This window comes from Mus caroli, unplaced genomic scaffold (assembly GCF_978045245.1).
Source record: "Mus caroli unplaced genomic scaffold, Mus_caroli_1 scaffold_3, whole genome shotgun sequence".
NCBI lineage: Eukaryota > Metazoa > Chordata > Mammalia > Rodentia > Muridae > Mus > Mus caroli.
The window spans coordinates 102,256,154-102,267,866 of record NW_028227258.1 but is presented as its reverse complement, the minus strand read 5'-3'; positions in this window follow the sequence as shown (position 1 = coordinate 102,267,866).

The window sequence follows — 11,713 nt, the reverse complement described above, 5'->3', positions numbered from 1 at the left end:
AAAGCACCAAGTTCCACAGGACATGGAGGCAGAGCAACTGTGAAGCATAAACAAATACACATTTCAAAAAATTGAGGTGAAATTGCAAGGTAATACTATATGTTTAAATCATTTGTGTAAATTTCATGATTGCTGAATGATTCTTAACAATGTGAATTTTATTATTGTGAAAAATATTAAAGATTGCTCCAATATATTACTGCTTGTTAAAATGACATGTTGAATGTTCTTTATTGGGGATATTCTTAAGAATTACCAGATTTGGCCTGTAAAATTATATCTCTGGGATTTTAAATCTCAGAGGAAATAAGCAAGTTCAGATGGATACTTTATAATTAAGACTGTGTGATAAACTCTATTTCAGAATTTGGAAGGCTCTGTATCCATGGGTTCCCACATCAGCCTTGACCTCTGGTATGTAAGAAATGTCAGTGAGCTCTTTGTATACTCATAGAGACATGACTTTAAAAAAATGAAAAACAACTTCTTTGAATTATCTGTCTGATTCACCTTATACCTGAAAGTACTGATGTCTTAAAACTGAGGGTTAACTGTGATGTTTTCATAAGGACATCAAAGGGTGTTATGGCGCATAGTGCATGCAATATACAATTTTAATTGCAAGTTTCGGCTTGACTTTGAGCAAAATAGAACGCCCCCAAGACATTTATTCCCTATTTTCATTTAAGTTTATCTTCAAGTCCAGAAAATTTCTAAGAATAGGTTTAATTTTGCCCTTCATTTTGAAGAGTACCAATTCTTTAATCTAGCATACCATTCCTAACTGATACCTGAAGTGGAAATTTCTGGTTTCTATGGAGACTTAGTTGTGTCATGGGACGGTATTTTTTTTTTTTTTTAACTGTCTTATGAGAAGATGTTTTTTTCTAAAGCAGACACATGGAAGGATGTTTTGATAGAGCAGATGCTTGAAAGAATATGCGATGTTTGGAAACGATGTAAATATAGCCCAGTGGACAGTGGATGATTCTGGATGGTATTGATATGCCATGCCATTCTTTGCTGGTCATCATTGGGCTTTGCTGATGCTGGTTTTTGCTGAGGATGCTAGGTGGTACTGGTACACCTTCACATTCTTTGTTGGTCATCATTTGTTGTGACTACATAGAGAGAAACACCCCCCAAAACCTCCTGGTAGTGTTCTGAGAGCTTCTTGCTGCTTCCTCAGACTTGGGCTGATTGACAGAACCTTGTAGTTTTTTTGTTTGTTTGTTTTTGTTTTGTTTTGTTTTTTTTCTGGCTTGACCTGCCTTTGCTGATTAGTGAATGGTGTTTGCAAGTGGATCAATCTGCCACTGCTGATTCATGTGAACTGAACTACTGACATCTTGACAAGGAAGATTGGATTTGCTCCAAGGAAGTATCTCTAAACAGGTCCACATCCTCCTTTGTTATATTAATCTTTCCTTTCTGCTACCTCTGGTGGGTAGTGGTCTAGAAGTAATGTTAAAGCATTTAAGAACCCTTTTTAAAGGAGGTTTTGAAAAACCTGAGCCTACAGATACATATACACCTGCTCAAACAAAACTCCTGAACCTCAGCCCTAAGGATCATTGTGGAACGGGGGACAGAAAGATTGCAAGGGCCAAGAACCAGAGTCTTTTGTGAGATTGTGTTTCTAGAAATGCCAGGTGTTACACACATAAAGTCTCACCAACATGACTGACTAAACATGACCTGAACAAGAATGACAACTTTTATTTTTCAAATATAATTGTTGTCTCAGAGGCTTATTGCTGATGAATTTCACCCTTTCTAGTTCTTTCTGAACTCTGCTGGCTGGTTTAACTCAGCTGTTCTGGCCCAAAATCCTCTCCAACCTGGCTGATTCAATCTGGCGTTGCTTGGCTTCTCACTGAATTGTTCTTCTTGTCCTCAAGCTCTGGCAATTTGTTCTAATCTTTGGGCGTCCTCTTATTCTCTGGCTTCAACTGTCTTTGCACAAACTCATGAGGTCAGTTCTACTGTACTGCACCCATTGCATTGACTCCTAACTCCACCCATCTGAACTGCATCAAACTCAACTCTACTCAACAGAACTGACTGAACCTACTCTCTCTCTCTCTCTCTCTCTCTCTCTCTCTCTCTCTCTCTCTCTCTCTCTCTCTCTCTCTCTCTCTCTCCCTCTGCTGCTCTTAATTAGCTTTTCTCCTAAAAGTAGGGCATATCTTATCTCTGGCTCACTCTGTCAACTCTTTCTCTGATTTGTCACTTTGTCTGCCCCTCAATTAGTGTCAGTTTGGGGAGTAAAGTTATATACTAAAGGATTCCAGCCAAAGAGGTTAAAGGTATATTTCAAGGGCACTTCTGAATTCCAGCCAGATTACACAGACCTAGAAGGTCTTTGGATTTGATCAGAGCAGGCATGCTGCTGGATTAAAATTCCTCTACAAACAACAATAGATACTCTAATGTAGACAGGGGAAAGCCCAGGAGGCCTCAAGCTGTCAAAGAACTACATGTAACAAAAGGATGCTGAAAATAGGAGAAAATCTCAGTGAGGAGCACACCAATTAGATTTTAGTATCAGATAATCATCCCTGAAAACATATATATATATATATATATATATATATATATATATATATCCCGAGCTTTTGTCCCCGCCGGCAAGAACACACTCAGGACAACCGGAATCTTCTGCGGCAAAGCTTTATTGCTTACTTCTCAGGAAGATCCCGACCCCAGAAAATGGAGTCCCTTATATAGCACTCAGCCATGACGTTTCAGCACCTGATGTGGCGTGACAGCTCTTGATTCATTGCTCGCCCATCACACCACTATTACACCCCGAGAATGGGCAGTGACTAGGAGTGAGTTCACTCTCGCACTTGCGCACAAGGCTTGTTTACTAGTTTGTCACAGTGGAGGCCAGCGCCATCTTATAATGGTGATTGCTCACAGCACGCGCACGGCTCTCCACAGAGATTGCTCGCTGCACAGCTTTCCACATCTCCCCCTTTTTATTTTATTAAATTGAGGCTGGACTAGGTCTGTGTAATTATGCCCATCCGCTGTGGCTCCTGTCTTAGGTCGTTCCTCCAATGTCACAGCCTTTCCTGTCATAGGGTAACCCTATCGCCACTGGGCCCCGTGTCTTAGGATGATCTGTGCATGAGGAAAGTTGCCCGTCCCTGGATACCGCAGTGCTATGTGACAGTAACTACTAAATGACCTATGGCGAACTCTACAAAAGAGGCCAGCCACCAATGTCAACTAATTTTTGAGCATAGATAGCCAGATTTCGGGGGAGGCGCCTTGCTCAATGGCAGCAAGTGCTTGAGCTATCACAACCTTGTCACTTGTTTGTTGGGTTCTGAGCTTGCAAACCAACCAGAGCATGAACACAAGTCCACAGCAGGTGGCAACACCAAATAAACCCACCCCCACCCATTCCTTAAAATAAGAAAATGCAGATGAAATCCAGGAGGAGAGGCCCTCTGTCAATGACAGGTCCACTCGCGTTGAGTTGATCTTTAAAACTGCCACCCTCAGGGCCTCAAGAGTCTCATCGAATCCCTCAGACCAATTTCCTGCAAGATACAAGGAAAGCTGTCTAGACAGATTAGCTGCATAAGTAAAATTTTCATATTGGACACTGGTAATACACAGAGCTTCCAGTTTTCTTTCACAACCCAACTGGGCCATCTGGTATAGAACTCCTATCTGTTCTTCTGCCAGGTCAAGGTGCTGATTCAATATCATCAGCCCTCCCTTTAACTTGGTACTAGCAGAAGTTTGGACAGTGATGGCATCAGCCAGATCTGCTGAAAGCTGATTTAATTTTGTGCCTGATTGAACCGTACTAGCCATAGCATACCCTACAGCTGTAGCAGCAGCTGCACTGGCTGAAATTGCTATGATCACAGCAGCAGTAATTCCAAAATCTCTTTTTTGTCGAAACAGGGATAAGGTGGAGGGTGTTTCCACCGGAACAGGGATCCAACGTGGGATCCGTGCTACCATGGCATGGGTGTTCTTTGTTATGTCCCAACATTGAGAAATCCAACAAGAATCATTGGAACAGACTTCAAATGAATCATTTGAAAGAATAAACAAGAAAGGGGGGTAAACACAGACTGGGGTAGATGGATAATTAATTTGGTTTACCAAAGTTTTATTGAACCCAGTGATCTCTACACTGGTATTAGTATATCCATAAGAATCCTGGGAGGCAGCATGTATTCCCCAATACTGAGCAAATCTTGAGATGCCAGTAAAAGAAGCCTTTCCAACTGCTCCTCCCTGGATAAAGATAAGAGGATTGAGTTCTGTACAACTGCCATTGACTCCACAAAGCACCCACTTGTGAAAGGGATGCATTCTAAAGTCCTGTATGAAAAGTCCCTTTTTCATAACAAATTCCTTCTCTGGGTCATCTATCATGTTGGGAGAAAAGGAAAAGGTTTTACTCTGATCTGCCCAATGAGTGATGGAGGATTGACAATCAGACCAAGGCAGTATCAGCCCTTCATCTTCCAAGCTACAATGAGGGGCTATTTTTGGTTGGTGGGGACGTTCTTTGTCTGAAAAGTTAGGTGGTAGAAATGTACCATTAACCCAAATTGCCTCCTGCCAAAAGGTCCGATTTGTAAAGGTTATATCTGCATTGGAAGTATCTTGGGTTGTGCTTACCCAACCTCCTCGGTGCTCATTAAACTTCCCCAAAGCTCGAGCTGTGAGGTTGATACATTTTCCTGGTCCATTAATTTGAAAACATAAAGAACCCTGTTCTAATAAAGAGCGATTTTCCCCTAATGGTGCTCGGGTGGGATCATAGGGTAGATATGGCAAATCTAATGTTTTATTAGTAGTAAAGAATTTTGGAAAAACTATAGCATTATGGCGAACTGGCATTGGTTTAGGGAAAGTCGAGAGAATGGCCCATCTCTGTTCTCCCCTCATACTAGGAACCTGAGACAAGTTCAGCATTGTCAGGATCAGGAGCAGTCCTCGGGAGGTCTGCATCTTCTGCACCATCCTTGATGAATATCTTGCGGGTGAGTCGTTCTGGCAGTCAAAATGGGTTGTCTTCACTCTGTGGAAAAACACAAACAGCTCCCCTGGATCTTATCAAAATAGGATCCGGGCCTTTCCACAGACCAGTTAAGACATCCTTCCATTTGACCATTTCTTTTGGTCTATCAGGGTCTGAGCTATGTCGATCAGCTGCAGAGCGACCTTGTTCATCAAGATTCAAAAAATTAAGTGTAAAGAGTGCCATAGATACAGCTACTCTTGGCACTGAGGGCAGAGTCTCATCAACTCCCCCTTTTTGTTTTATAAGATAAGACTTAAGTGTACGGTGAGCACGTTCCACAATGCCTTGTCCTTGAGGATTATAAGGAAGGCCAGTCAAGTGAGTGACATCCATTTGATGACAAAATTGCTGAAATTTAGTAGAGGTATATGCTGGCCCATTATCAGTTTTAAGAAATGTGGGCTTGCCCCAAGCACTCCATGCTTCTAAACAGTGCTGTATAACATGAGAGGCTTTCTCACCTGTTAAAGGTGTAGCAAACATAACACCAGAGCAGGTGTCAATGGAAACATGTAAATATTGATTTCTTCCAAAGGAGGAAATATGAGTGACATCCATTTGCCAGACCTGTAATGGTCTGATGCCTCGGGGATTTACCCCTACATGAGGAGTAGGCAGAAATTGACAACAGTTTTGACATTGGGTGACAATGTCACGAGCTTCTTTCCTAGTTAAAGTGAAACGGCGGCGTTTATGAAACTCCCTTGCAGCCTCTGACTGCGAGGACAGAGCAGTAGCCATGATTCTAGTAGCTTTGTCTGCCAAGTCATTTCCATGAGACATGGGGCCAGGAAGGCCAGAATGAGCCCTAACATGAGTAATATACACAAATTGTCTTCTATGTAACAAGGCTGACTGAATTTGCTGAAAAATGTGAGTAAGCTTGCTAGAGGGTCTAATTAAGCCAGCAACTTCAAGCATATTAACTGCATTGACCACATATGAGGAGTCAGATACAATATTGAGTGGTCCCGGAAAAGTTTCAAGGACTTCTAGAACTACCAAACACTCTACAACCTGGGGTGATGTCTCATTATATTGTTTAGATGTTACTTGGCCATTTACTACATATGCACCTATGCCAGATTTGGATCCATCTGTATACACTACTACCCCATCCGGAAGTGGGTGTTTGGCTGTTATTACTGGAAACACTATGGCTTGGCTTAAGGCAAATTGTAAAATTGGATGTTTTGGATAATGATTATCAATTTGTCCTGAATAAGAGGCAACCAAGACTGCCCAATCGTTAGTTGTTGCTGCCAGGGTTTGAACTTGAGCAGAAGTATAAGGTACGATTAGCATATGAGGTTCTTTCCCAAAATAAGTAATAGCTGCTTTTATCCCCCTAAGTGCAAGTTGAGCAACTGCATTAGGATACCACTCAATAATTTTTGCAGGGGAAGCATTAGGATGGACCCACAATAAGGGTCCTTTTTGCCATAAGACTGCTGTTGGTAACTGTGCAGTTTTTAATATGCACAATTCAAATGATTTTGACTCCTCAATGCGTTGTAATTGAGCATCTTGTAAGGCCTTTTCTATCGTTTGTAAAGCTTGACATGCAGCTGGGGTAAGTGCTCTGTGGGAGGAGATGTGGGTATCTCCCTCTAATATGTCAAATAAGGGCTTTAATTCTGCTGATGGAATTTTCAAAAATGGTCTTAGCCAATTAATATCTCCTAGCAATTTTTGGAAATCATTCAAGGTATGTAGTTGATCTTTGCGAATCTCTAATTTTTGAGGAACAATTTTGTCAGGATAAATGAGTGACCCTAGGAAGGCTCCCATTCGAGCAACTTGCACCTTTTCAGTGGCCACCTGCAATCCCCATTGCCCTAACGTTTTTATTAATATAGGGTATGCATCTTGCAATAACTGTGAATTTTTATGGCAAATCAAAATGTCATCCATATAAATTATCACCTGTAATGATGGAAAATGCTCTCTAACTGACTTAAGTGCCAATTGCACATACAGTTGACACATGGTGGGACTATTCGCCATCCCCTGAGGTAGGACCTTCCATTGGTATCTTTGATCCGGTTCTAAATGATTAATGGCTGGGATGGTAAATGCAAATCTTTGCCTATCTTGAGGGCATAAAGGTATAGAGAAAAAGCAATCTTTAATATCTATAATTACAATTTCCCAATTTTTGGGTAAGGCAGAAAGCCATGGTAGCCCTCGCTGAACTGGTCCAAATAGACGCATTTGTGCATTAATAGCTCTAAGATCATGTAATAAGCGCCATTTGCCAGATTTTTTCTTAATTACGAAAATAGGTGTATTCCAGGGTAAGGTAGAGGGCTCTAAATGACCCAAGCGTAGCTGTTCAGAAATTAGTTTTGTAGCTGCTTCTAACTTTTCAGAGGAGAGAGGTCATTGAGGAACCCATACAACTTCCTCTTTAAGCCATGGTATGGGCATGGAGCCCTCAACGGCCCCTAGAAAAAACCCAAACCTTGTCTCCCATTATTACCTTTTTGAGGGATAGGTTCAAGTTTACCCTGCTCTCCTTTTCCTAATCCCCTTCCTTCTTTATAGCCCATTTTCTTCATTATTTGAACAGCTTGTGGCGAGTATTAATTAGTCAAGGTCAGTCCTAGTGCCTGTAAGATGTCTCTCCCCCAGAGATTTACTGGGAGTGGTAAAACATAGGGAGTGAATCGTCCTGTTTGACCTTCAGGAGCTGTCCAGATCAAAGAACGGGAACTAATAGTGGGACAGGACTGATAACCTAAACCTTGCAAAGAACGTGATGACTGAGTAATGGGGCAAGTTTTTGGCCACCATTGGGAAGAAAGGATACTTTTATCTGCTCCTGTGTCTAAAATCCCTTTAAATTGTTTTCCTACTATAACTAATTCTAAGAATGGCCTGGAGTCAAGAGGCATCACTAAGTAAGCAGAATCATTTCCAGTAGAACCAATCCCTCTGGTAGCTTGAGGGACACCAGAGGAAGTAAAACAGCCATGTAGGCTTGGCAAAATTATTAACTGAGCTATTCTATCCCCTTGTGAAATAGAAAAGACACCCTGAGGACAGGAACAGAGAACTTGAAGTTCCCCTTCATAGTCTTGATCTACGACTCCAGGGTGAACAATAAGACCTTGTAAGGTAAGGGAGGCCCTGCCCAATATTAGGCCAACACTCCCGGATGGCAGATGTCCTTTATAGTCAGTAGGAATAGGCTGTACCCCCATTTGGGGCATTAGCATGAATCTGGTGGTGGTACGGAGGTCCAACCCAGCTGATCCTTCTGTTGCCCTGTGGACTGTGGGGTCCACCTTTTGCCTGTCGAGGTCCCATATGTTTTCGGGCCCTGAGACCTGAGGGCCCTGTACTGGTTTTTTGGAATGGTCTCATTATCTACTGCTTGAGGGAATCCTGGCTGCAGGGGCCTGCCTCGAATGTCCCTGACTGAACGACAATCTCTAGCCCAATGATATCCTTTTCCACACTTAGTACACAGTCCTGGTGCTCTCCTTTTGACAAGGGCTCTACAGTCCTTTTTTAAGTGTCCCGGTTTGCCACAATTATAGCAGAGTTTGAACTCAGCCATGTCAGGGCGTTTTTGCCCTTGTAGAATGGCAGCTGCTAAACCTGCATTAGTGAGTGGCCCTCCAAGCTCACGGCAAACCTTCAACCAATCCTGCAGTCCCTTGCTCTTTCTAGGTGTAATAGCCGCCCTGCATTCCTGGGTAGCCTGTTCATAGATCAACTGTTCAATTAAAGGCATAGCTGTCTCTGGGTCCCCAAAAATTCTCCCTGCCGCTTCTGTCATTCTAGCCACAAAATCTGAGAATGACTCCTGTGCGCCCTGGGTGATCTTGGTCAAATGCCCACTTGCCTCTCCCTTCTTAGAGAGTGCCTTCCATGCCTTAACTGCAGCAGCTGAGATATGAGCATAATCTCCCCAATGGTAATTTGTCTGGTTATTAGCGTGTTGTCCCTGACCTGTAAGCAACTCAAAAGTCCATGTTCCTTGGTCCCCTTCAACATTGGCATTGGCCCTTGCCTGTGCTTGGCAGGAGTCTTGCCACAAAGCTTTCCATTCTAAATACATTCCCATGTTAGGAGATGCGGCTTTTACTACGGTCATCCAATCGCCGGGGGTCATTGCCAGAGTCGCAAGCCTTTCGAATTGGGCTACAGTAAAGTTGGCATTGACTCCATAGTTACGAACTGACTCTGCTAGTTCTTTAATCTGTATATACTCCACTGGGGCATGAACGCGTCCGCCCTCTGCGCCTTCAAAGACTGGGAACGCTTGCTGCACTTTTCTCTGTTCCTCTTTTGAAATGAATGAGTCTGATTGATACCTCTGCACATAGGGCGGAGGTGTACTAGGACCCAGAGGTTGCGGATCTGAAGACCGCATAGTAATTTGACATTTGTCTCTAGCTACTTTTGCTTTCTTTATGTTATTCTATGACTGATTAGCTCGTCTTTCATCTGGCTGGTATCTTTCTTCCTCTAAGTCTGTTTCCTCAGAGGAGCTAAGTTCCTTATCCAATTCTGAGCTACTGACAGCTAGTGCCTTAAACTCATCTAATGGCGGGTAGAGGCTCCTTTCCTTATGTGCCTCTCCAGTTCTTTCTCTCTTCTTCTCTCCCTTTCCATCCCTTTTTCTAATCTCTCCCAAGGCATTCTTTCCTTTATATCTCTTATCCTCGGGCTCAAGGCCCGTGGAAAGGCCTAAATTCTTCGGTGCACCTTGTTTCGTCCCAACTTTCAATCTCTCCCCACTCTGCCTCTGATAGACTGTCTTGAATTTCGTCCAAAATCTTCTGCCCTGCTTCTACCATTTGCTGACAATCCTCATCTGTTAAGCACAATCTGACCAATTTCCATAACGGCATGATCCCTGCTTTAAGTTTTCCGTTCTGCTGTTCCCTAACTAGATCTCCTTTCAGTTTGTCCCAAGAGGTGACAGTTAACGAACCTGAGCAAGCATACCATGGTGCCACACAGTCTACCTCCCTGACAAATGCCTCTATACTCTTAGTGGCGATTTTTAGGCCACACTGCTTCAGGACCAACCTTAACGCCACTACTACAGAGTGAGAAATTCCCATACTGCTGCTATCCAGTCCTGACCGTGACTGAAACTAGTCGCTGTCCAGGCACTGTCCAGGTGCTGTCCGAGCCTGACTGTGACTGGGAACCAGTCAGCAGTTCCAGCGGTGGAAGCAAAACGAAACCAAAAGGGAAAGTGCAATCGCTGTGCAAACAATCAAAAGGGCATCTAACTCTGGAGAAATTTCAAGACTATACTTACCTTGCAGAGCTGTAGTGTCCCGCAGTTCTGGTTCCGCCCCCGCGAACGAGGGATCTTCCTTGCGCCGTTGTGATGGTATAAAGTCCCCGGGTCTTTGGCGCCACGTATCCTGAGCTTTTGTCCCCGCCGGCAAGAACACACTCAGGACAACCGGAATCTTCTGCGGCAAAGCTTTATTGCTTACTTCTCAGAAAGATCCCGACCCCAGAAAATGGAGTCCCTTATATAGCACTCAGCCATGACGTTTCAGCACCTGATGTGGCGTGACAGCTCTTGATTCATTGCTCGCCTATCACACCACTATTACACCCCGAGAATGGGCAGTGACTAGGAGTGAGTTCACTCTCGCACTTGTGCACAAGGCTTGTTTACTAGTTTGTCACAGTGGAGGCCAGCGCCATCTTATAATGGTGATTGCTCGCGGCACGCGCACGGCTCTCCACAGCGATTGCTCGCTGCACGGCTTTCCATATATATATATATATATATATATATATATATATATATATATATATATATATATAGTGAAGGGGGTAGTAATTTAGTTAAGAATTTACAAGCTTACACACACACACATGATTACATACATGTATATAACAGTATTTTTTTAAAAAATGCCATAAATTCAAAAAAAAAGCCAGGAAGATTATGTGAAAGGGTTTAAATGAATGAAACAGAAGGAAGAAATGGTGTAATAATAAGTGTGTGTGATAGGATTCCTTGGACAGACTGGAGCAAAGAATAATGCTCTAGATATAACTTCTCTCCTAGATATATATCATTATAACGACGAAAGTGAAACACCTTTTCATTTCCTAGTAGGTAGTAGCATACCTCTGAGAAAGGCATCTCCTGTCCTTGACTATGAAGTATGCTTAGGAGAATGGGATTCATGACAGTCCTAGAGCATGCATGCTTCCTTTCAGTATTATTTGCTTTTAACTTATATCAGAGAGAGAAACTAGTGTCCTGTAACCAAAGGAATTTTCCAGTAATCATTTCTGTGAATATTTCATTACTGTCGTCTTAGTTTGAGTTTTATTGCTGTGAAAAGATACCATAATCACATCAAGTCTTATAAATGAAAACATTTAATTGGGGCTGGCTTACAATTTAAAAGTTTTGTCCATTATCTTCATGGTAGGGAGCACTGCAGTGTACCAGTAAACATGGTGCTGAAGGAGCCAAGAACTCTACATCTTAGTCTCAGGCAGCATAAAGAAATTGTATGCCACACTGGGTAGAACATGAGCATATGAGAACTCAAAACCCATCCCCACAGTGACACATGTCTTCCAACAAGTCTACATCTCCTAATAGTGCTACTCCCTATGGGCCAAGCACTCAAAAACATGAAACTATGGGGA